This window comes from Rhinatrema bivittatum, chromosome 8 (genome assembly GCF_901001135.1).
Source record: "Rhinatrema bivittatum chromosome 8, aRhiBiv1.1, whole genome shotgun sequence".
NCBI lineage: Eukaryota > Metazoa > Chordata > Amphibia > Gymnophiona > Rhinatrematidae > Rhinatrema > Rhinatrema bivittatum.
In genome coordinates, this window is record NC_042622.1 from 122541030 (window position 1) to 122565945 (window position 24916).

General features: G+C 43.4%; 1 pseudogene; it reads left to right on the top strand.

Moving 5' to 3' along the window:
• Positions 1-554: 554 nt before the first annotated feature.
• On the top strand, positions 555-1657 carry LOC115097567 (annotated as a pseudogene).
• The last annotated feature ends 23259 nt before the right edge of the window (positions 1658-24916 follow it).

Below are 24916 nucleotides of genomic sequence, written 5' to 3' on the forward strand. Positions count from 1 at the left end.
TGATCATATTTCTTAGATTCTACTAATACTTTTGCTGCAGCATTTTGCAATAGCTGTAGTGATTTTAAATGACTTGCTGGAAGACCTAGTAGTTGGGAGTAGCAGTAGTCAAGGTTTGAGAAGATTAGAGTTTGTAGTACAGTATGGAAGTCTGCAAGAGTTAATAATGGTTTTAATCGATGTAAAATACGCAATGTGGCGTAACCTGTCTTAATTAATTTACTGATGTGCATTTTCATTGTGAGGTTCTCATCTAGCTGTACCCCTAAATTCCTTTCTTGATTTGAGGGATTAATTTGAAAGCTACCCAGGCCTAGGGCTGGTGATTTCACTGTTGAGTTTCTACTCAGCCAGATGATTTCTGTCTTTTTAGGGTGGCCGGAGGAAGGGGAGTAGGGATTCTCCCCCCTTGTAACATCACATAGGCCAGGGCTGGAAGATGCTTTGCATAACTGACCTGCTGGAGCAGAGGCCTGGATTTCCTGGCATAACAGCCTCCTTGTGAGAGGAGGACCTCCCGTGGGCTGGATTTGGATATTGCAAGGTCTGGAGCCATGTCGGTCATGATGGTGAGGAGGAAGGTGACTAGGAAGTGGGAGAAGTTGCCCGGCAAGAACTCCTTCTGCTGCGATGACAGAATCATGATGGCCTGGCAGAAGGGCATCTTCTACTTGATGCTGATACTGATCCTGGGCACCTGCTCACTATTCTTCACCTTTGAGTGTCGTTACCTCGCTGTGCACCTGTCCCCGGCCATCCCTGTCTTTGCTGTGGTCCTCTTCCTGTTTGCCCTGGCAACTCTCCTGCGGACGAGCTTTAGTGACCCCGGGGTGATCCCCTGAGCACTGCCTGATGAAGCTGCTTTTATCGAGATGGAGATAGAGGCAGCCAATGGAAATGTGCCACAGGGCCAGCACCCACCCCCTCGTATTAAAAATGTCCAGATCAACAACCAGATTGTGAAGCTGAAGTATTGCTACATATGCAAAATCTTCCGTCCCCCACAGGACTTCCACTGCAGCATCTGTGATAACTGCATGGAGCGCTTTGACCATCACTGTCCATGGGTGGGGAACTGTGTTGGAAAGAGGAATTACAGCTACTTCTAACTCTTCATCCTCTTCCTCTCCCTCCTCACCTTCTACATCTTCACCTTCAACATCGTCTACATCTCTCTGAAATCCCTGAAAGTTGGTTTCCTGAACACGTTGAAAGAAACTCCTGGAATGGTGCTGGAGATCTTCATCTATTTCCTTACCCTCTGGTCTGTCGTGGGCCTAGCTGGATTTCATATTTTCCTACTGTTGATGAACCAGATGACCAACGGAGATATTAAGGGCTCCTGGACAGGTAAGAACTGGGTGCAGAATTCCTACAGCCAAGGGAACTTTATGAAGAATTGCTGTGAAGTACTTTGTGGATCTGTGCAGCCCAGTGTGCTGGATAGAAGAGGATCCTACAGGATCAGAATGGCTTGCCTGGACTGGCCCCGCAGGAGAGCTCCACTCCTCCACCCAGTGCGGTCACCATGGCCCTGCTGATCTCCAGTGGATTACCCAAGGAGCCTATTAGACCCCAGGAAGTCCATCCAGAGGCTCTGGAGCTGTCCATACCTCTGCCAAAAAACTTGGAGAGTGCCGGAAGAACGGAAAAGTAGCACGTGTGTGAAGCGCTGGAGGATTTATCATTTTTGTTCAATGAAAACCAAACCTAGTTGGTTGGAGGAGGGAAGGAATAGGACAGCGATGGAAAGTGAAGAAGGTCTACTTTTTACTTTAGGATTTACACACGTTCATTGTGACTCATGAGGTATGCACTCCTAGGAGCTGGGAGATGGGCACAGGCAGGATACATGCTCTGGATGTCCCTTGGCGCCTGGTAGCCTCTTGTAGGGTAGAAGGTGGCTCCAAGCACAGCTCTCACATTCCTTTCAGATGTGGTTCTCCACCTCGGTGGCCTGTCTCCTCCCTCTCCCTCCGAAGTTCCCCTTTTTTTGTTGTATTTTGGAGAAGGGCAGTTGGGAGGTACTGAAGGAGGACTGGCAGGAGAGGGGAAGCTCCTGCTTGTTTCCCAGCTGATAAATGTACTGTAGACTCTCTCCTCTGCCACTGTGGAAATGGACAGCTCTGACTGACTGACAAACTTCTTCCTGGAATGGTGAAGCCTTTTATTGCATTGTGAAATCTGGACAGTAATCTCACTTTGTGGTGTTTGTTTCTCTTGCTCTGTGTGTCTCAAGAGGAGGGTCTGTGTGTTGATGGCAGTGATTGAACAGGGATTAATGTCAGTTCGATTTGTGATCGTTCTTGTTGTATAGCCTTCATATATGTCAAGAGTATTGAAGCTGTGTTTTCAAAAGATCTAGATAGTGGTATTTAAAATTGTAGTTTGTCAGCATATAAGAAGAAAGTGTTTCCTAGATTCGTCAGTAATTTACACAGTGGGAGCATATAAATGTTGAATATTGTTACTGAGAGGGCTGAGAATTGAGGGACACCTGTATCACACTGAAAGCTGCCTGAAGCGAGGGATGAGATGGTGCTCCCCTTCCCCCAAAAAATATGGCACAGGTCGAATCCCCAAGATGGCCAAGTGGGGGGAGGGGAGGGATGGAGTCTTCCCTTTCGATGATTTGAAATGCTGGGGAAGTGGGCAGGCAGAAATCAGATTTCCCAGAAGAGTGGCAGATAGGAATGTCAGTAATAATGTTTCTAAGAAGCTGGGAACTCTACCATCTATTTCCCAACTTTCCCCAGCATTTGCACCCTGGGGATGTGGGAGATGAGTGAATGAGGTAATGGCCCTTTTCGCCGCCAGTTTCTTGCCCAATAGCACCACCTTTTATGATGGCGCTATTGGGTGCGAAAGCCAGCAGCGATTGCACCACGGAGGTGCGATCGCTGCCGGCTTTTGCAGGCCCACCCCCGCTTCGCCACCCCGCCCCCCATTATCACCGGATTTTCTAAGGTCTGCGACCTTAGAAAATCCAGGCCTAAGTCATGTGGCTAACTCTAAATATTGGAATTAGCCAGTTAATTTAGTCAACTAACTCAGCTCCTTCCAGTTATGTCCCGGGAACGCCCCTAACTTATCCAACTAAATTCTAGCCCCCTAAGTCATTAGCAGGCTAGAATTTAGCCAGATACATGCCCAAGTATTCATTTAGCTGGCTAACATCTGACATCACCAGTTAAATGCTTTTGAATATGGACTTCTAAATCTAGAGGTCCATATTGAGAGGCATTTAGCTGGATAACTCGGAAGTTATCCAGATAACTCAGAAACTATATGGCTAAATGCAGACTTTTCAATATTATGGGGACTTATCTGCTAAAAATGTTAGCTGCATATCTCATTATCCAGCTAAAATGTAGCCAGATAATATAAGGGAATTCCAAGAGTGTTTCTGGGAGGAGTTAGGTTAGTTGGATAAGTTATTCAGCTAACTCTGATATTCAGAGTTAGCCAGATAATATATTCGGCTAATTCTGATAGTGCTGTCTATATTCAATAGTGCATCTACATCACGGAATATCTCTCCAAATTAGCTGGATAAGTTTATCCAGCTAATTTTGCAATATGGTTAGTGACTACATATGGACCTCATGGTTTTACTGTTATTGATTATTTATACATCTTGATTTTATTGTTTGATGTTTTATAAGGAATCATAATATTTCTGTTTTTCTATTATTTCATTGCATACACAGTCTGGCCTGTTGTGGTTTCCATTTCAGTTCTTGCCTGCATGTTTCTATTTATACTTTATGGCCTTTTTGTATTTGGGAAGGATCTGTCTGTGTTCTGCATGTGTGACTGAAATAAGATATTTTGCTGCCATGTAATTTCTGTGTAGGGATCTAAAGCAGCTTGGATTTTTCTACTTTCATAATTGGAGGTGTATTGGTGTTTTAAAGCTTGGTGTAATATTTGTAGTGTTACCCTTTTTAGTGTTTGAATGCTGGCAATTAGTGCTATTTGGTATGGGAGGTTTACTATATTGTAATTGTTATTTGTTTACTTATTGTTTTATTGGGGTCAAGCCCACACCCAACACACATTACAATAGGCCTAATACCATATGGGTACCAATTGTCTTGTAAATATATACATGTTGTAAGTAATATTTTTACTTTAGAAGACTGTACATTGAATGTCCTTCTTTCATTTAAAATCTATTATAAATGCATAATTTTTTGACTGTGTGGTGCGGGCATGACTGGGGCAGGGGGCATACAAAGCTTCATAGTTCGCCTAGGTCACCTAACACCCTTGCGCCGACCTTGGCCATGCTGGATGGTTAGCATATGATAACAAAAATTGAAGTCACTATTATCTGTAAAGATTTTAGATTACTGGAATTTTCAATAATGCAATGTTTCATTGAATATTCTGCAGCATTACTCACCAATTTTTCAGTTTAAATATCACCGTGTATCACTTCCATCAGAAGTCAACTTAACCCATTATGTCCTAGTGACCTATTAGCGGATAGCGTCTTAAAAAATTTCAGACATAATCGATTAAAAAATCTGTGAATGAAGTGCTTCTAAAGAAGGCTATCCAAATCCACCATGCAAGAATATTCAGTAACACAAAGAGAGAACTACATGGCTCAAGAGACTTAGCATAGAAATTTTCGCCTCTACATAACTGGTTCTAATTTGGCTCAGATTGGTAGTGACCAAAGTCCATTCACATATGGAAATCTTTTAATAACCTATATGAAATGAATTTGTGATCTGCGTTCTGATCACTACCAGCATTCTTACAATTTATCACTAACTGATTCCCAGGGTTGGTGGAAGCACGAGGCGACCTAGGGCCTAGAGTGCAAACCATTAGGGTGCACAAGTGGCGGTGGCAAAGAGATTCAAATGTCCACTCCTCTTTGCCACCACCGCTGCTCGCGAGCCATATGGGGCTGCTGCCGCTCATGACAGGTAGGAATCAGGGCTGTGACTGGGAGGGGGGGTTGTGACCGGGGGGGAAGCGGTGCAAGGCAGAAGGTGCCTAGGATGCCTAATCCCCTTGCACCAGCCCTGCTAGTACTCTGCTTTTGATAGTCTCAGTAGATGAGTCAAAGATGACACAAGCATGGAGACCGAATTATAGGGTTGTGCACCCTAATATTTTTGTCTTTGTTTCATTTCTAAGGTTTTTTTTTAAGAGATTTTTTTTTTTTTTGCTTTTTAATTTTGGGGTTATTTTTTTGTTTGTTTCTTCAGGCTTTTTTTTTTTTCAGAAAACAGTGCACATTGTTAGCAAATAGGACACACTATTTGGAAACATGGCATACTGTATTGATAATAGTGCACCCTATTTGCAAATTGATCACGTTATTTGCTAATAATACACCCTATTTGCTAATAGTGTACACTGTTTCCCAAAAACAAAGGGACAGCATGTTTAGGATTTTTGAAACATTTTCAGTTTGAAACAAAATGAAAATAGGCAAATTTGTCATGTTTTATACTTTCTTTTCAAATTAATGCCCATTCCTACTGAATTATCCTTTCACACTTAGTCTCCTTTGAGTGGAACAGAGGACAGTGGCATGTACTGGCATCACTCAAGCTGTAACTGCTCTGTGGATAAATGGAGGGCTTTGGATTTTAGTGCTGCCAATATATCATCTTTCAGGAGCATTAAATTCAGCAGATACATTCTTGTATTTATAAAAGGAGTCTAACAATAATCCCACCACAAATAAACTTGCTTTAAAAATCCAAATATATTCAAGTACAGTGAGTACATTAAAATAATTCCATGTAGACTAACAACCAACACATCTGGTTGTGTAGTGCTGGAAGCCTTTTTGCATCTGTTTTCTCTAAAGCTCCAAAAACGGATATGTAACTTAGTTGTACAAGTTTCTCAGATGGGAACTAAGGGCCTCATTTATTAAGCATTTTTGCCCATAGACACAAAATGGCAGAAAAGCCTTAGTAAATCAGGCTCTAAGTTTGTTACTGTTTATTTGAATCAATAAACACTTAAACAATTGAAATATAATGCAAAACGCAGAAGTGCAACCTACAAATAGCCCTACAGAGTGCCATGTAGGTCATTAAACTCTGTAGGCAATCCCTGGGTACCCAAAAGCAAAAGTATTATTCTGCATGAAGATTTCTCACATCTGTCTGTGGATTGCCAAAGACATTTGCATTTTATAGCAACCTGTATTGTATTTGCAATCTTATAGCTTTTTGGTGGTCTGGGAAACTGTTCCTTTCTTTACTGATGATTATTTTGACTACATTGAGTCTCCCTTAATTTTTTATTTTCTACTGGAGACTTAAGGGGGGGGGGGGGGTGCACTTTTCAAACTGCCTGCATTGCTGCAAAGTCCGCAAGTACTTTTTTCCCTATGGTCTTTGCACCAATTTTCAAAATAAACGTATGTGCATGCAACCCTACTTATGAAAAGGTATCTTTTGATTTCCAGTCACCTTAAAATTGTTGTGGATTGGGGAGAGGGGGGCACACAAACATTATCCTCTCTCTCACACATATTTGCATGTCCATTCTCTCTCACACATACACTGTCACATATACACACATACACAGTCTTATGCACACCCACAACTGCTCTCTCTCACAAATACTGACACCCATCTTCCCAGGCAGACCATCACCCATCCGTGCGCACACACACACACACACACATACTTTAACATACTCACACACACAGAGAGAGATAAGTATGCATTCACACACACACACAAGCTTTCACATTTGAGTAATAGAGTAAGCTGAGCACCAGCAGGACTTTTGATAACTGCACCTCCTTCTTCCTCCACCCTCCTCACTGCCAGAAGAGGAAGTTGTGTTGTTTGGGCCGCGAAGGCAGGAAGAAGGAGGTCCAATCGCAACGGCTCACACACACATGCTTTCACTTACACACACAGACAAGCACGGTCTCACACAGGCACTCAAGCTCTCCCTCCCTCCTCCCGGAACGCATAAGCAGCAGCCTCCTTGGGCAGGATTACATTCCCGTCGCCTCCTCTATCTATCTCGCGCTCTCTCTCTCTTCTGTTTAGCTGTGCAAGCCCAGCTGAGACTGCTCCTGCTCACTGTTCCTCTCCTCCTTCTGCTGCTAAGCGCACTCTACCAAAACCCCTCCTCTCTGAGAATGCCCACGCCGCCGATGTTGCTCCTGTTTTTCTTCGGCCGCGAAGATTGGTTGATGCTGCTCCACCCCAGGATGCCTTTCCTCCGGTTTGCAGGAGCCAACAATGCTCTTCCTGTTACTTTGTGTATTGTGATTGGACTTCCTTCTTCCCCCCCCCCCCCCCCCCCGCAGCATCAAGCAACACCACTTCCTCTTTCAGCCATGGGGGCGGGAAGAAGGAAATGCAGTTACCGAAAATCTTGCCCTCACTTGCCTTCGGATCAAGCAGGGGTTTGGTTTATCCTTGCCCGATCTGATGTTTGACTTTGAAGGCAGGGTGAGGCGGCGGCTGTGGTAGAGGTGTTTTGGAGGGGCGCTTTTTACCGGTCCAAAATTCTGCCGCCTGAGGCTGCCACCTCACCCTGCCTCATGATAGAACTGCCCCTTATTACAGCTGCCACACATGTGTTGCGGATGTTCTCCTCCCTGTTATATGGTATGATGATGTGCAGTCAATAGCTCCCACTACATTGGGAAAGTGTGCAATGGCATAAAAGCCTCTATTGATATCCATCAAGTCCTGCCTGTCCCGAGGGAATGCTATGTATTGTTCAATGCAGTTGGATACTGCTTCTATGACCTGGCCCAGACAGCATGAAAAAGTGCTCTGCTCCATTCCCCCGACAAATCCTATTGTAGTTTGGAAGAATCCGGATGCCAGGAAATGCAGGGTGGCCAATAGTTTGGTGAGGACAGGTATAGCATGAGATCATTCCGTGACCGGATCCAAATTCCTTCTTCTTTCCTCATCTTATTCCAGGATAGCTCAAGAGCTCAAACGATACCTTCTTAACACATATTCTTCTGGCATGCCCAGCAAAGACATTTGTGAAGGAAAGATGCACTCACTGTATCTCCTCTGCTGTGGCCACCTGTGTGGCAAGCAATGTCGTGAGCCCTGATGCTCTCCCTCAGCCTCCAGTTCAGGAAATTCCCTAGAAGGGGTGGAAACTTCCTTTGCCTGTTTTGGTAGTTGTTGTTGTTCTTCTTCTTCTCTTCTTATTGTTGGCTGTGGCGATTCTCCTCAAGCATCCTGTATCTCATCACAAGTACACTTGCCACAAACATAATGGGTCTAGGAAGGCAGGCCAGATATGAACAGGTGGTTTTAATGGCCCAGGAGAGAGTGGTTGGTGTTTTGGCTTTTAGGCCTAATTTTAACACATGCAATTATAGCTGTGAACCTCACTAATGGCCACGCACTTGAGATATATATTTTTTTTTTTTTGCTCATATCACCAAAAAAAATAGGCGCAGTTATTTCTGGCATCAAATCTTACTTTATTGTGCGTTAATGTCATACATTATGCAGTAGGAGACCCTACTTTGCATTAACTCCTCCTACTCTCCTCCCACTTGCACTCAATGTAGAATTTGCATATGCATTTGCTTTGCGATAAGTCCTGAAATGCGCAATAAGGTCCTAACGCGACTTGGAAAATGACCCTGTCTGTGCCTTAATTTTAGTGAAAAAGTCCTGCTGGTGCTCAGCTTACTCTATTGATCAAATGTGAAAGCTTGTGTGTGTGTGTGTGTGAATGTATACTTATCTCTCTGTGTGTGTATGTGAAAGTATATGTGTGTGTGTGTGCGTGGATGGGTGATGGCCTGCCTGGGAAGATGGGTATTTGTGAGAGAGGTTGTGGGTATGTATAAGAGTATGTATGTGTGTGTATGTGACAGTGTATGTGTGAGAGAGAATGGACATGCGAATATGTGTGAGAGAGAGGATAATGTTTGTATGCCCCCCTCCCCCCAATCCACAACAATTTTAAGGTGACAAAATCAAAATATATCAGGTGTGGAACTTGGGGATTTTTTTAAATTCTAATTAGATTTAACTGATGAATGTTATTTGATGTGTCTAGTTTTCAAATATTTTGGGGTTTTTTAGAGAACATTTAAAAAATGTTGTTGATGTCCTGTTCATCAGCCATTTTGAAATATTTATTCTTTCTATTAGTTTAGTTTTACTATTATGATTAATGTTATAGTTCTTGATTTATTATTGTTTTACAAGGAATGATGATGTTTCTATTTTTCCATTGTTGCACTACATACAGGACTGGCTTCATACAGTTTCCAGTTCAGTTTTTATCTGCACATTTCTGTTTATATTTTATTCTGTATTTGGTGTTGATCTGTCTGTGTTCTACATGTGTGATTGAAGGGACATATTCTGCTGGCATGTAGTTTGTGAGTAGGGATACAGCAGCCTGGCTGATTTTGTTTACCTAATAAGAGGTGTATTGGTGTCATATTTGTAGTATTGTCTTTTCATAGGTAGGTTGTTACTGCTTGAGTGCTGGCATTTAGTACTATTTTGCTATGGGGTTTTTATGTATTTATTTAAAATATTTCTAGGCCACTTATAGCAAGCATACTGTAGTAAGCAGATTACAATGTAAACATAAAATACATCACATTAGGTTTACTATATTATCATTGTTACTCAGTTTACTCATGGATTTCTGAGGGCCAAGCCCCACATCAAATTTATCTTACAATAGGCCAACAAATGTCTTTTTTGCAGAGTTTTCTGGTTGGCACCAATTCAGTGCATGTAAAAATTATATATATGTTGCTGTGATATTTTTACCTTGGAAGACTATAAATATCCTTTTTCATGTACAATCTGTTATTATAAATGCACAGTTTTTAATTGTGTGTGGCGAGAGCTAGGTGTAAAGTTCATCTAGTGTGCCTGATATCCTTGTACCGACCTGGTGAGAGTGTGCCACTGACACCCCCCCACACCCACACTATTCACCCATTTCCCTCTTCTTCAGGGGGCAAATGCTGCAGAAATATGAGATCAGTAATACCAAAATAATCAGAGGAATGGTACAATATACATAATATGATTATTTTGGTATTACCGATTTGATATATTCAGAGGGATTGCACATTTTTGTATTTGCAGAAATATGAGAGGCAGGTTGTAGTGATCCTGGGAGTGTAGCAGGGTTGCCAGCTTCTAAGAAATATCATCAGTTATACAGTGTCTGCCATTTCTTTGGGAATACTGACCCTTCCTTTCCCCCTTCTGTAGCATTTCCAATCAAGGGAAGGGCCAGACTCCAAGGGGAGTCTCTTCCCCCCATGACCCTCTCAATGATTTGCCCTGTGCTGTGCCTTTGGGGTGGGGGAGGGGGGGCGCCATCTCAGGCAGCAGATTGCCTTGAGCTGCCCCTGGCTGTGATGTAAAGCTCCAGAGCTTGGTGAGGGCTAGAAACTGCTTCTTTATGAGTGACAGGCACACAGTTAGGAACATCACATGCAGTTAGCCATTCTGGAAGAGATGACTCAGAATAAGCAAGTCCTAAACTGTTCGTAGAGTGTCATCACCAAACGTGCCATGCATGTCATGTACAATCTGTTATTATAAATGCTGTCCCCCCTGAGTGCACTCTTTCTACATGGACTATCTGGGGCCATTATCTTGCCATCACATAGTTATGCTGCTATCAGCCGTAATATGGGGACGGTGCTGGTGCAGTGCTTGCCATTTGGCGACAGGCATTTTCCACCTCCAGAAGGGGCATGAGTGGGATGCTGGGCTGGTCCGGCTCACTGCCTGCTGCCTCCTGCTGCCCATGTGTTGTGCTGTAGCAAGGCCATTGCAGACTGGATTCCTCCTCCATTAAGGCTGAAAGATTTAAACCCACATTGAATGGTATGGCTGAGCCCAGGTCTTCCCAGGCCTTCCATGAATGGGCCGTGCTGCTGCTGCACCTCCTCTTCCTTCTCACTAAACTGCATCTGAGCAGCGATAAGCAAGGGGCTAGTTGAAAGTCCAGCTGTGCCACTGGTCCCTGGGACTTGACAGCTGGGACAGGCAAAGTCCTCGGCGTGAGTTGTGGAAACAGAAAAAGATATAAGTACCAAAGCCAAGAGGGCCACACATGGGACATTTGGCATGACATGTGCACTTTGCATCTCAATGAATGTGAGCATCTTATGCCAAAAGATGGGCACAACTGTAACAGCCTTGCTATTTACAGTTGAGGTGAACTTACTGACTCTGGCACACATGGTGTCTAACTGTTCAGCCATGCCCTCAAACATGTCCGGTCCCAGCCGCTGGAGGAGATGCTCCTCTGTGAGCATGAGAATTATTGAGCAAGATGCTCATCCACCAATCTGCCGGAAGTACTCATATCTGTTGCACACCTTCATCTTTAATTGGACCTTGATGTCCCGGTACCTGTGGGCCACTTGCTCAGCACTGTGCACTCAGCTCTGCCGTGAAATTGCCTGGGCAATGGTGCATCAGATCTGGCCCTTGGATGCCTTGGACTTCCTACCAGCACAGAGTCCAAATTGCATTGCATAATGCTCCAGGACCCCAGCAATAATCAGTTCATGATCCTGGATGCTGAATTTGAGAGCCCTCAAATGAAGGTGGGTGCCACTTCCTCTCCCAGAGAGATGTCCTCCTCCCTTTCCTCATGCTCACTCCCACTCCAGTTTCCCCTTCCTTCTGCCCCCCTCCTGCCCCTGTCCTACCAACTCCCTTTCCCTCTGCTCTCTCTCTCTATCCCTAGCCTGTTGTCCTCCTCCCTCCGTCCTCACTTGCCTATCCTCTTCCTCCTCCCACCTCCTCCTATCCCTTTCCTCCTGCCTATCTCTACTCCTTTCCCTGTCCCTACTCCTACTCCTCCTTCCCCTAGCACTCCTGTCCTCATCCTCCCTCCTCCTCTCCTCACACCTCTCCTCTCCTCTCCTCTCTCCGCATGCCTTTCACAGTCCATCCTCTCCAACCCTCCTCATCGCAACCACCATTCCTCACTTCTCCTCACCACTACCACCACTCCTTCTCATGCCTTCTCACCCCTCCTCATCACAATCACTACTCCTCCACACTAGGGATGTGAATCGTTTTTGAACGATTAAAATTATCGTCAGATAATTTTAAAATCGTTCTAAATCGTTAGAGTGCACGATACAATACAAATGCCCCCGATTTATCATCAGGGGCATTTGTATTGTATCGTTAAATAGGGCATGGGAATTATTTGGGGGAGGGCGGGAAAATCGGCACACCAAAACAACCCCTAAACCCACCCCGACCCTTTAAAACCAATTCCTTACCCTCCCCCACCCTCCCGAACCCCCCCAAAATGTTAAGTTACCTGGTGGTCCAGTGGGGGGGGGGGGGTCCCGGCGCGATCTCCCGCTCTCGGGCCATCGGCGCCATTTTGGCTGCCACTAATTAAAATGGCGCCGATGGCCCGATAAAAAAAAAACCACCCGACCCTTTAAATCGACCCCCCTTAGCTTCCCCCACCCTCCCGACCCTTTTTTTTTAGGGAGGCCCGCGCCGCTAAAAAAAAAAAAAACACCCGACCCTTTAAATTGACCCCCCCTCCCGACCCCCCCAAAACCTTTTAAAATTACCTGGTGGTCCAGGGGGGCCTTGGGGGGCCTCGGGGAGAGATCCAGGGGGGCCTCGGGGTGAGAGGAGAGATCCAGGGGGGCCTCGGGGAAAGATTTCCCGTTCCCAGGCATCAGCTGTTCTAAAAAAAATGGCGCCGATGCCCCTTTGCCCTTACCATGTGACAGGGTATCCGTGCCATTGGCCGGCCCTTGTCACATGGTAGGAGCACTGGATGGCCGGCGCCATCTTTAAAGATGGCGCCGGCCATCTTTACTCATCAGCCCTATAGCCCTATAGAGTAGCGGCGCGGGCCTCCCTAAAAAAAAAATTAGCAATGTGAATTGGAATCGGAAACAATTCCAATTCACATATCTTAACGATCAGATTTCCCCCCCCCCCCCCAGCCGAATCTGATCGTTAAGACGATCTGGCACACAATTCACATCTCTACTCCACACTCCTCCAGTCATCCACTCCTTCACCACTCCCCCACTCCTCTTCCACTCCACAGGAAAAGACAAACGGGAGAAACTACAAAAATCTTTCACACACATCAAAAGACAATAAAGACCAAGGAAAAGGGAAACAGAAGAGGAAAACAGAAAACAAGACAACTCACTCAGTAATCATTATAAATAACCTCCAACTAGCCACCAACAACATCTCCTCTCTCCGACTTCCTGACACACCCTCAAAGAGGCAGCTGCAGGAAGCCGGGAAATATAAACAAAAAGAATAGCGTGCAACGCATAAAATAATGTAAGACACGGCTAATGATGCGCAATGCGCTGATGCATGGCGTTTCGCAATACAGTATTGCCCTTTGCAGTACGGTATCGCATTTTGTGGGATGGCATTGTGCTTTGTGGAAATTGCCTATGCAATGCGGAAGGAAGGCTCTTCCCCTAACCATGCCCATTTTTTTTTTAATTGCAGGCACTATTTCTGCTATATTCATAGCAAAATGGTAATTCTAGGCCATAGATTTGAAAATGTTATCCACTCACATTATTTTTCTCCCCCCTCCCCTGGGAATGCTTTCCTCTAATGTGGCTAAAAGCACATCCATTGTGGCACTCCAAGTGCACTTTTAGCAGATTAAGGGTGAGCAATTTTCAGACAGCCCTTGTGCACAGGTAAATCAATCAGTGCTTACTTGAATATATGACTTTTGAAAATTGCTCTCTCCTATGACCAGGCAGCAAAGCAATTCATGTTGAATGCATTCTAAAGCAGGAGAGCCAAACTACACCAATAATATCACTAAAGAATATTCTAAAAATAACTAAATAAATGGCATATCTGTTCCCGAAGTCCAGCTTCCATGGCATTATTGTACTAGAAAATCTGACATGATCTCAGTATGTGCTGATGGGATTCTGGGCAGCAATAAGGGTAACAGCAATTGCCTAAGCAAACAATGGGTATGGCTTGATAGGAAATTGCATAGACTAAAAGTCAACCCAAGCATGAAGTCAAGTCAAATCCAATTATTTTTCAGTATCTGTAACTTCTACTTTTTCCATTTACTTTCTGAGGTTTGAACTATCATGACAAAGCAACACATCAAAATCCTTTCTTTTTATGACTTTATTCTTTAGGAAAATGTTCTCCACTGTTTCCACATACAGCATGAAAGACTGGATGAATGTGGCCGTAGTGTGGAGGGTATGTTTGCACCCAGGTACACAAGCCCATACCCAGCCCTTGAAGCAGCCCTGCACCTTTGACGGTATAAAAATCCAGTCCAAAATGTACTTCTGAATGTTCAAACATTGTTTTGTATTTTGTGATTATAGGCGATAGCCGGTTAAGGTGGGGAATGAGCACCTTTTGCTGTCAGCGACATTGAGCAGTTCCAAAGGATGAGAGGGAACGATTAAGTCTTTTCTGGCCTTTCCGTCACTGGGATCCGTGGTCATTTCCACGTCTGGAAAATTTACATCATGCAGGCAGCGGAGGAGCTCAGGGCCTCTTTCTCTTTTCTTTTTTCCAGTTCCAGAATTTCAGCCCCCACGCAGACATTAAGAACTTGGCATAGTCTGCTGCTGCTGCTGCAGTGGCTGTAGTGAAACATAAAATATTGCACAGCTGGTTTAATGGGCTTTCAAAGTCCCATTCAGTCCTATTCATGAGCTCCTTCTCATCATCATTGCAAACAGATCTGCCTATAAAGCTGTCACTATTAATCCCCACTAGCAATCACTATGGTGTCTGGGTCATGCATCAATGAGAAGAGAGTGTGGAATTCACTTCCAAAGTTGGCCTCTTGCCTGACTATCTGTAACCCCAATCCTTGCTCTCCTAATGCCAAATTAATCCTGGATTCTGGTGAACGAACAGCAGCTACTGAGGCTGCTTCCATTAGCAGTGGAGCTTTAATCTTAACAGAAACGTGCTCTGGATCTCGCTGAATGTCTGCTATAGGAGAGAAACATTTGTTGTGCTCTTGTATTTAGAGTAAAGGGTTTATAAGTCTCTGTACACCAATCTTTGATTCTAACCATGACTAAAATCTTTATTATATCTCTAGTATGACTCCACTGCCTTCAATGGACCTATGCTCTGTCCCTCACCAGCCACACCATCCTAGCTCCGCTGCCTGTCCCTGGTGCTTTTATCTCATTGTTTCATGTACCGATCCCTTCACAGTCACCTACACACATGCAGCCAGACTGTGTCTCTTCACCCTCCCCAGTCACTTGCCATTCCAAATCTTTCACTGTTAGGCTCGCTGGTTAGTTTACCTTCTCTTCCCTCATGTAAGTGTAAGATAGTCACCAAAGTGCTTCCTACTATTGACTTCAGTGTCTTCATAGATGCTAGAAGATGAAGTGAAAGAGAGTAGAAATGTAATGGCGTGTTTGACACTCCCCAGTGAGAAACATGTTATTGGAAGTGAGTATTGAACAAAACTCATGAGTTCATTTGGCTCTGGATTCTTCTTTGGTTGAGATTTTCTCAAGGAGAAAGCTCCCTCTTTTCTGTTTCCTGTCCAGAGACAGTGACTGGTGAACCCAAGTGTGGGGTTTCCAGGCCCTAGGGATTTGGGAGTTCTTGGTCTTGGGGTCCAAGAGTGGATTATTGGGATAACATAAGCATTGCATAACATAGATTAATAATCACACTAAAAATTAAAATCATAACACAAAATGTACTGCAAACACATAAAATCAGATGTCATTGACAGTACAGAATAACACAAATCATAACAGGATACAACTCAGCAATATTATTAAGGTCTATAGGCATGAACAAAAAGCCAGATCTTCAAAACAAGGTGGAAAGAAAGATAATCGCTCTGTTCACAAATTTCAATAGTAAGCTTATTCCAGAGTGAAGGCACAATGCAAGAAAAGTCTTGCCTATGGCAAGCCAATTGTGCCTCTTTAACTGAAAGAACACACAATAAATAAGTTTCCTGAGACCTCAATGATCTGCTTGGCACATAACACTGCAGGCGATCACTGAAATAAACTGCATTAGAACCATGCATAGCTCTAAAAGTAAAACACAGGACATTAAATTGGACTCTGTAAGTAACAAAAGGAAAAAACATTAGCACAGGAGTTTTTGAAGCATATCAGCAGGATTTCCAGTTTCTTACTGGAAAGCAGTCTGCATCCAGTTTGCAGGTACTATTACTGATACGGCCAGGAGGGATCTCTTGTGAAGAGTATCTACTGCCAGAGAGAGTGATTGTGTCCATGGTTTTGATTCTGGGACTTTATTTTCTATATTGAAGTGCACTATTCAGCAGTGTACCTTTTTTTTTTTTTTTTTTTTGTGAATTTTCATCTGCAATCAAGTATTCAGTAAGAGGATGTATTTTTTTTAAACAACAGCTTACTTGTAGTGTGAGTTTTGTTTGTTTTTTTTACTAGAAGAAGCAGATGGCCTTTACAGGAAGTCTAAGGACCTTGAAAGCCTAACTCGTTCCCCTCTATCAGGGTCAGAATATAACTTCAGCGTTGCCACTGTGCACGTGCACCCAGTTGGCTGGCAAGACAGAGGTTACCTAAGTTTAGAGAGCCCAGTTCTGTAGTATCTGCTACACTCCCTGGGTTCTCAATGTATAGTGCACACTGCCATTATCTGTCTTATGTCTTTATTAACAGAATAGTATACACACTGACTTTCTTATCCATCCCCTCTGGCATTGAATCCTCTTATGCAGCATCTATCCTCTGCCCCCCTCTTTCCTATCCAAGCCAGGATCAGCAAGACACAGCATTGCAGGGCTTCCCAAACCTGCCCTGGGGACCCCTCAGCCAGTTGGGTTTTCAGGATATCCACAATGAATATGCATGAGATACATTTGCACAGATGGAGTCTCTTATGGTATGCAAATGTATCTCATGCATGTTCATTGCGGATATCCTGAAAACCCGAGTGGCTGTGGGGTCCCCCAGGACAAGTTTGGAAAGCCCTGCAGTATAGTCTCTTTTCATAACAATGACCAATATAACTCCTGAAATAGACTTCATCCACCCCCAAAACATTTTGGATTCTGTATACCAAACCATCTAAAATATTCAGGATTTTCTAAATAGCAACAACCATAACATTATTTATTTATATATTTGTTAAATAAATAAAAATAAATACCATGCATTGACAAAACAATTGACAACAATTATGATACCACCCTTTTTCTAGGGCTAATCCAGCAATGCAAGCTCAGAATGAGAATATGTGAGGCTGATGTTTTGACTCTGCTCCTGTGTTAGGGTAGCCAGGCCTAGTAGTGCACAGGACTTGTAGGCAGTGTTTCAAGAAAGAGGTTTTAGATGTCTCTTTGACTCAAAGCACTGCACTAAGAATAGGTGTATGATGCATACAAAAGGAAGAATCTCCATGGATGCTCCATTAATATCATCCTCTCTGCCCACAGGTGGGCCTACAAACACTTTTTCACCAAAGCACTTTATGTGCCTTTTACTTCAGCTGTTGAAGCCCTCAGGCACTGATATATTTACTTCAACTCCCAGCTGTGGTAAGTCAGGTCCTGAACACTGCCACAAAGCTTGCATTAATTCCTATGGAAGCAATTTAAACATTTAAAAAATAGCTCCACACATGGAGGAAAAACAAAGGAAAGGTACCTGCCAAAATACTATTTTACTGTACCAGATAATACTTAAAAAAAAAAAGCTTATCTGTGCCCTTACCAGTGTTTAAACACTGCCTGTTTCCCTGTGCACAATCCAGACAGGTTTTAGAGTCACTTTTTCTGCCAGCGCTTATCTTTTAAAACCCCTTTGGCATACCATAAGAACTAGAATCTCATCAACGAGATGCACATCTTCTCTCTGATCATAATTTAATAGGAACGTGCAATCATTTGTGTAACCCCCAAATCAGGTGAAATCCAAGGAGTCGCAGGTCTCACACTCAATACTGGGGCTAAGAGACGGCTGAGGGGGGATATGATAGAGGTCTTTAAGATCATGAGAGGTCTTGAACGAGTAAATATGAATCGGTTATTTACACTTTCGAATAATAGAAGGACTAGGGGGCATTCCATGAAGTTAGCAACGTAGCACATTTAAGACTAATCGGAGAAAATTATTTTTCACTCAACGCACAATAAAACTCTGGCATTTATTGCCAGAGGATGTGGGTAGTGCAGTTAGTGTAGCTGGGTTCAACAAAGGTTTGGATAAGTTCTTGGAGAAGAAGTCCATTAACAGCTGTTAATCAAGTACTTAGGGAATAGCCATTGCTATTAATTGCATCAGTAGCATGGGATCTTCTTAGTGTTTGGGTAATTGCCAGGTTCTTGTGGCCTGCTTTGGCCTCTGTTGGAAACAGGATGCTGGGCTTGATGGACCCTTGGTCTGACCCAGCATGGCAATTTCTTATGTTCTTAAGTCTCTATAAATATTATTCAATCTCATTTTTCCCCAACTAGCAAATTCTCTGTAGGAGGAAAGAACAAAACTCTAAGGCCCTGAATGTTAAAGTTATTTTCTTCTGTTGAGTGGCAATAAAAAAACCCAAAACTGGACACTACGTGTACATGTCCCTTCATAGAAACCTGAGATCAGCCAACAAAGCACTCCTAACCTGTCCCTTCCATCAAAACAGCTAGACTAACCCAAGTGAGAGAAAGGGCACTATCATTAGCAGGTCCAATACTATGGAACACCATGCCTCTAGAGATCAGATTACAAAGAGACATCAAAACATTTAAAAAAACAAGATTATCACAAAGAGAATGGAGAACAGAAAAGGAGTAGGGTGCGGATAGTAGAACAGCCACACACAGCACTTAACCCAATATGTGTGTATTTTTTATTTTATCTCCCCACTAATGGATAGATACAGTTATAAAACTATACTTGTATTTAAAAATGTTACAGGTATAAAAGGACAAGATTTATCACACTCACCAAATAGTATTTATTATAATTTTATGTAACCGAACCTTTATGGCACCTGTTTAGATTACATGAATCCATATATTAATTTATGTGCCTTAAACTGTTGTGATGGTACTTATCTTAACGACGGTATAGAAAAGATTTTAAATAAATAAATAAATAAATAAATAATAATAAATAAATATTGTGGTGTTGCACCTTAAAACCTTACTGAAGAATGGATTCAACATGAACAATATAGTACTTGGTTCAAGTGACTCAGATAATTTCCATAATAACATTCAAATCTCTTCCTCCGGTTCTCGCTTTCTCTTTGCATGGAATATGAAGCTGGCCTGGGTAACTGTAAACAGGACTTTCCCCTTTCTTTCCCAGTTTGGATTCCCCTCCATGAGATCCACTGCTTGATCTTGAAATGTCCAATTTCCTTCTCTCCTCCTCTGTTGTACCTTGTGGTCACCCTCCTTAGCTGTTTGCCATTAATGAGCACCAGTGTGGCAGTTCAGTTCCTTCTTGCTATGGTAATAAATGGGTATCTAAGCCTTCTTCCACCAACTACCAGAGTCCATAAGGGATACTAAGATGACTAAGAAAAACTTATTCTCTTCACTTCGCTCTCTGGGGCGGGAAGGATGACTAAAAATGTTTTCCTGACAACAATCACACAGTGCAAGAATTCAAAACGAGAAATAAAATGATCAACCACTGGATGTGAACCGAAATAATCTCTTTATTTTCTAAGATTCTTCAACCAAGGCTTTAGGCCTGTACTGTAGAAACTTAGAGCTGAAAAAGCAGCAAAACAGTTCCTATGCTCTCAAATGCAAAGCATACAAATCCACACAGACACTAGGGGTCCATTTTCAGCCAGCTAACTTTGGTGGGATATTCATAGAAACATAGAAACATGACAGCAGAAAATCACCATATGGCCCATCCAGTCTGCCCATTCATCCAATTTAATTTAGCATTATAATTCTCATTACTTTCTTAGAGATTCCCTGTATTTATCCCATGCCCTCTTGAATTCACTGTTTTTGTCTCCACCACCTTCATTGGGAGGCTGTTCCATGCCTCCACCACCCTCTCTGTAAAGAAATATTTCCTGAGTCTACCCCCTTTCAACCTCAACGAATGACTCCTCATTCTAGAGCCTCCTTTCTGTTGAAAAAGGCTCACTTCCTGTGCACGGAAACCTTTGTGGCATTTGAATATCTCTATCATATCCCCCCTGTCTAGCCTTTACTCCAGGGTATATATGTTTAGATCTTTAAGTCTATTCCCATATGCTTTAGAACAAAGACCACTGGCAACTCCATCCTGTTTATATCAGTGGTGTGGCACAGCCACACCGCTGCATATACCTGACTGTCTTAAAGCTATCCAGATAAGTTTATCTGGCTAACTTTAGGGCTGTTCTAATTTATCCAGAATTACCTCTGCATTATCTGTCTAAATTATAGCCAGATAATGAGTAATCCAGTTAAAATGTTGTACAAGTGCCCATAATATTCAAAAGTTATCATTTAGCTGGATAACTCATGTTATCTGGCTAAATGCCTGTGAATATGTACCCCCTAGGGGTCACTTGCTTATAGCAAGAAGGAATAAATCAAATCATTGCAGCAGCCTCCAATGCAGGTGCTGTGGAAAAGATGATACAGTCCTCTGATCTATACCGCTTTGACCTAACTACAAAGCCATACTCCTTAGCAAGGATCTTAAATCCTACATTTGAAATGACACAACAAATATCAATGCTTTTCTTATGCTGTTTCATTTTTTTAAATGAAATTAAACAAAAAAAACCCCATAAATTTCATTTATTCCTCTCATTTCATCTTCTGAAATAGCACATCCTATTTTTAAAGAACATTCACTATATTGTTTATATAGTATGCGCTATTTCAGAAAAACAAAATGAATGAAATGAAAAAAAGGAGCATGTCCACCCTTGTAACCTAATCCTACTCTTCCTTATGTGCACAACTTTACTCCTTTCTCTCACCCACATCCCTTCTCTCACATCTCACATGCCAACACGCTACACTCTGTCTGTGTGCACGCTATTAAATATCATAGCAACATCTCACATAATAAGAACTGGAGAATTTAAAGGACATATATCCCCTCAATAGTTCAGCTAATACAGCCACGATCTACTCTTACAGAAATGTGATACACGATTCAATATTTCTACAAAATTCTTTTTTTGTCACTTAATACCCTCATGGTCAAAAGGATAACTATAATATACATACTAAGCTCAGGGACAGTTTTACTTTCAAGCATTCTTCTCTATTCTACTCTAATACTTATTTTTAATTTAAATAACTCTGCAAGAGGAAAGTAGAATGGATCCTTCCTGGTGGTTTTGGAGAGGTGAGGAGGTGGAAGAGGGGGTAAAACCAGCTTATCTCTTGCTTCTTTCCTCCAGAACATCAAGACGTCATTCTGTAGGTGAGATGGGACTATAGTGTAACATTAAGACATCAAGAAACATTAACCTACAAAGGCCTTAATGGCAAGATTACTTAATTAAAGTCCTTTAGGGGGCAATTGTCGAAGGGATCCTCTGCAGGGAAATCAGTGTTTAGTACCTGCAGAGAAAGCCCCAGTGTGGGCAAAGTCTGCACAGGCAATTTGTTTTTAACGTCCCCTGTGTACTTCTGTAGCTCTGTGGTCCTTGCCGGGGAAGGAATTTGCAAAGGGAAACTCCATAGTAGTTTCTCCTTGAAAAAAAAATTGTCTTGAAGGCCGGCAGGTAGAAAGTAGCAATGGAGCAGCAAGCATCATAAGGAGTCTGAAAATTGACTTCCTCATGTAATCAAGATGAGAGTAGAGCAGGAGGTCGAGAATGGCATGAGATAATATTTTAATAGAATGAGACACTAAAATAATAGCAACAAACTAACTGTTAAAATGGTAATATTGAATGCCAGAGCCTGAAGCCAAGGCCAAACGGATAGTTCTGCTTCCTTAAAAAAGGCTTGTGTATGGCCAGGACAGACGGCACCAGAAAAGACAAGATATACCATGACAACAAAAAAATTCAATTAAGAGCAAGAAAGCCCTTCTACTCACGGCATGGACAATACCAGAAAGCAAAGTCTTAGCTCTCGGCTCAAAAAGCAGCCATAGGTGCAAGCATAGAAACTGATCAAAGCACTCACTCCTTCAGGCGATCATCTCAGAAAAGACCTCCAACCTGAAAACAAAGGAGCATCCACATCGATGCAGCTGAAAAAAGTATAGAAGAGAAGCACTCCCAGGGAATGCTGAGCTGTGTTGCTCCTGAACAGAAGAGGCTTCCTTGATGTGTCACATTGCTCATAAGGGAGTGACAGCAAAGAGAAATGTGCAAAGGGGTTTATTTTCCCTTCTATTATGCAAGGGTGTCTCTTTCTTACCTCCTGTGTGGCTTTTCAAATTCAGTTTAACTATCTTCTAATTATGATGGTGGGGGGTTTTCCTACCAAAAATGACAGACACCTGTGTTTCTTTCCTTACCCTTTGTCACTATTGATTCTTACTGCAATGGGACACATAAGCTGAGCCCCTTTAAATGAGGCAGGGTGGCGACTGAATTGTGGGCAAGCGTTTAATGGCTTCTTGCCCTCGGTTTGTGCTGACCTCCTGGCAGGTGCATTCTCCATGTGCTACCTGCACCCAATTTCAGATGTCAAGGTATCGGCCCTGCACATCTAATAAAATAAGGGTTAATAAAGTCCATGCATATTGTAATGAGGGTGGTAACACTTTACAACAGGCAGATTAGGGTGCAATCTATAAACCCAAATATTGAGGGTCTGTGCATTTTTCCACAGCTACATGGGGCCGCTGAGTTGCTAGATTATTTTAAAAACATAGCATGCAATTATTTTTTGCTCACCAAACTCTCCAAATATCTTTGGGCTATGAATTTTTCAAATTCCCCGATCTGGGTGAATCGAGCCCACAGAAATTTTGGGTAGTAGCCAGGAGGCAGTTTCTAATGAGAATCAATATTTTCCAATTTGAAAGAGAGACAACATTCTAAATTAAGGCCCGGGTAAGACTCACGTCTCCAGGCTAAGGATGAATAACCAATGGGACTGAGCACTAAAGAACTGTTTCATTAGTATTCAGAGCGAGGCAGACAGCTGCAGAGACTCGCATGAAGCCAGGAGAAAATTAAAGAGAAAAAGTTGTACAGTTAAGAGCTTAGATTCTCTGTCTTCAGCTAAAGTACTATTGTGTCTAGCTTGTAAAAGGGGAAGCATTAGCTGACTGCCTGATTGTACCGCTTCAATCTAAGTCCAAGGGGAATGCTTGTAAGCATGCAACTAGCCAGGAAAAGTTCTGCCTCTGCAATATCAGGATTCTGTGAGTGCTGAGAAGGGCCGGCACCCGGCAGCATCCACTTTACCTGAGGAGGCAGAGCTCCTCTGTCCTCTCCTCTTCCCACAAATATTCGGGCTCCTTTTTGGTGGCTGTGACTTGCAGTTTCCGAGTGATCTCCTGCAGATCCCATGCAGCCAGAGTTCCTCCCCTTCTCGTTGACACACCATCCAGCTGACACATGCCACACACCAGAGAAAGCCCCAGCTAAGTAGGCTATAAGGTGAATTTTAAAAGCCCTGCACGCACATTAATTACTAAGGGGATGTGCGAATAAGGCAGACTTGCACGCACCGAGCAGATTTTAAAAGCTGCAGCATAGGCGTGTATCTCCTGCAGCGTGCGCATCTCGAAGGTTTTCAAAAAGGGGCTGGGTGTGGACATGGTCTGGGTGGGGGCATAGGCATTTCGGGGCATGAACCTGAGATGTGAGCATAAATACTTAATACGATCCGGCACGTGCCGAGGCCCCCTGCCGCGTAACTATACTTATGCTATGGATGACGTGGAAGTTAAAAAATAAAGAAAAATAGGCAGATCTGCAGGGTTTTCAGGGTCGGGGATAACTGGGGGGAGTGAAGGCTATTAAACTAGGAGGGTTTGGAGGACCTAGCTCTTAACTGGCGAACTGGGCATGACCAGGTAAAACTGGGACTAGCGTTGGGGCAGCAGTAGAAGCGGCATTTGCGTGCACATGTACATGTTCACTTAAAATTTGGCACAGATGTATGCACAGCTAGGCTATTTTATTGGACACATATACGTGCACAAATTATAAAATATCCGTGTCCCTTGGCGCGTGCCAAAGAACGTGTACACATTTGCACCCACACCCTGGTTTGAAAGTTACTGTCTATGGGGCCGATGCAAAAAAAGAATGGTGAAGGTGGGTGCTGAGTATTTAGTGCCCGTTTTCCTAATGCGCCCCCAGGCACCTTTCCTGGGCTAGCCATGCAATATTTAAATTAGGGGGTCGCATTGTCAAGGAGGTGCTAAGGTCGCTTGCGTGTCCCTAGTGCCACCTTGACAGCGGGAGCCTGCAAGTAGGCGGCTGTCAGCGGCCGTCCACCGGTTAGGAAAACGGGCGCTGAATTTATCGTTGTCCGTTTTCCTAATTGGCGCATAGCCACAGCTTCGGGAAACGGATGCTTGTTAACTGAGCATCCGTTTCCCAAACCTGTCTGCCGGCTCTGTTAAACTCTTTTTTTAAAACTTGTTTAAAGTTTTCCTTCCTCTATTTAATATTGCAATGATATTAAGTAGGAGGATGTACAGAAAAGCAGTATTTTCTGCGTCATTCGGGGGCGGGGCCGTGGGCATGGTTCCAGCCCGGGGGCGTTTCGGGGGCATGGCCGAGGCCTCCGAAACAGCTCCCGGGCCGGGGAATTGCACAGCCGGCGCACGCGAGTTACGCCTGCCTCGAGCAGGCTTAACTTCTGGAATAAAGGTGGGGAGGGGGGGGTTAGATAGGGCTGGGGGGGTGGGTTAGGTAGGGGAAGGGAGGGGAAGGTGGGGGGAGGTGGGAGGGAACGGAGGCCGGCTGCGCGGATCGGCGTGCGCAGGCTGCCGATTTTGCTCAGCCTTGCGTGCTCT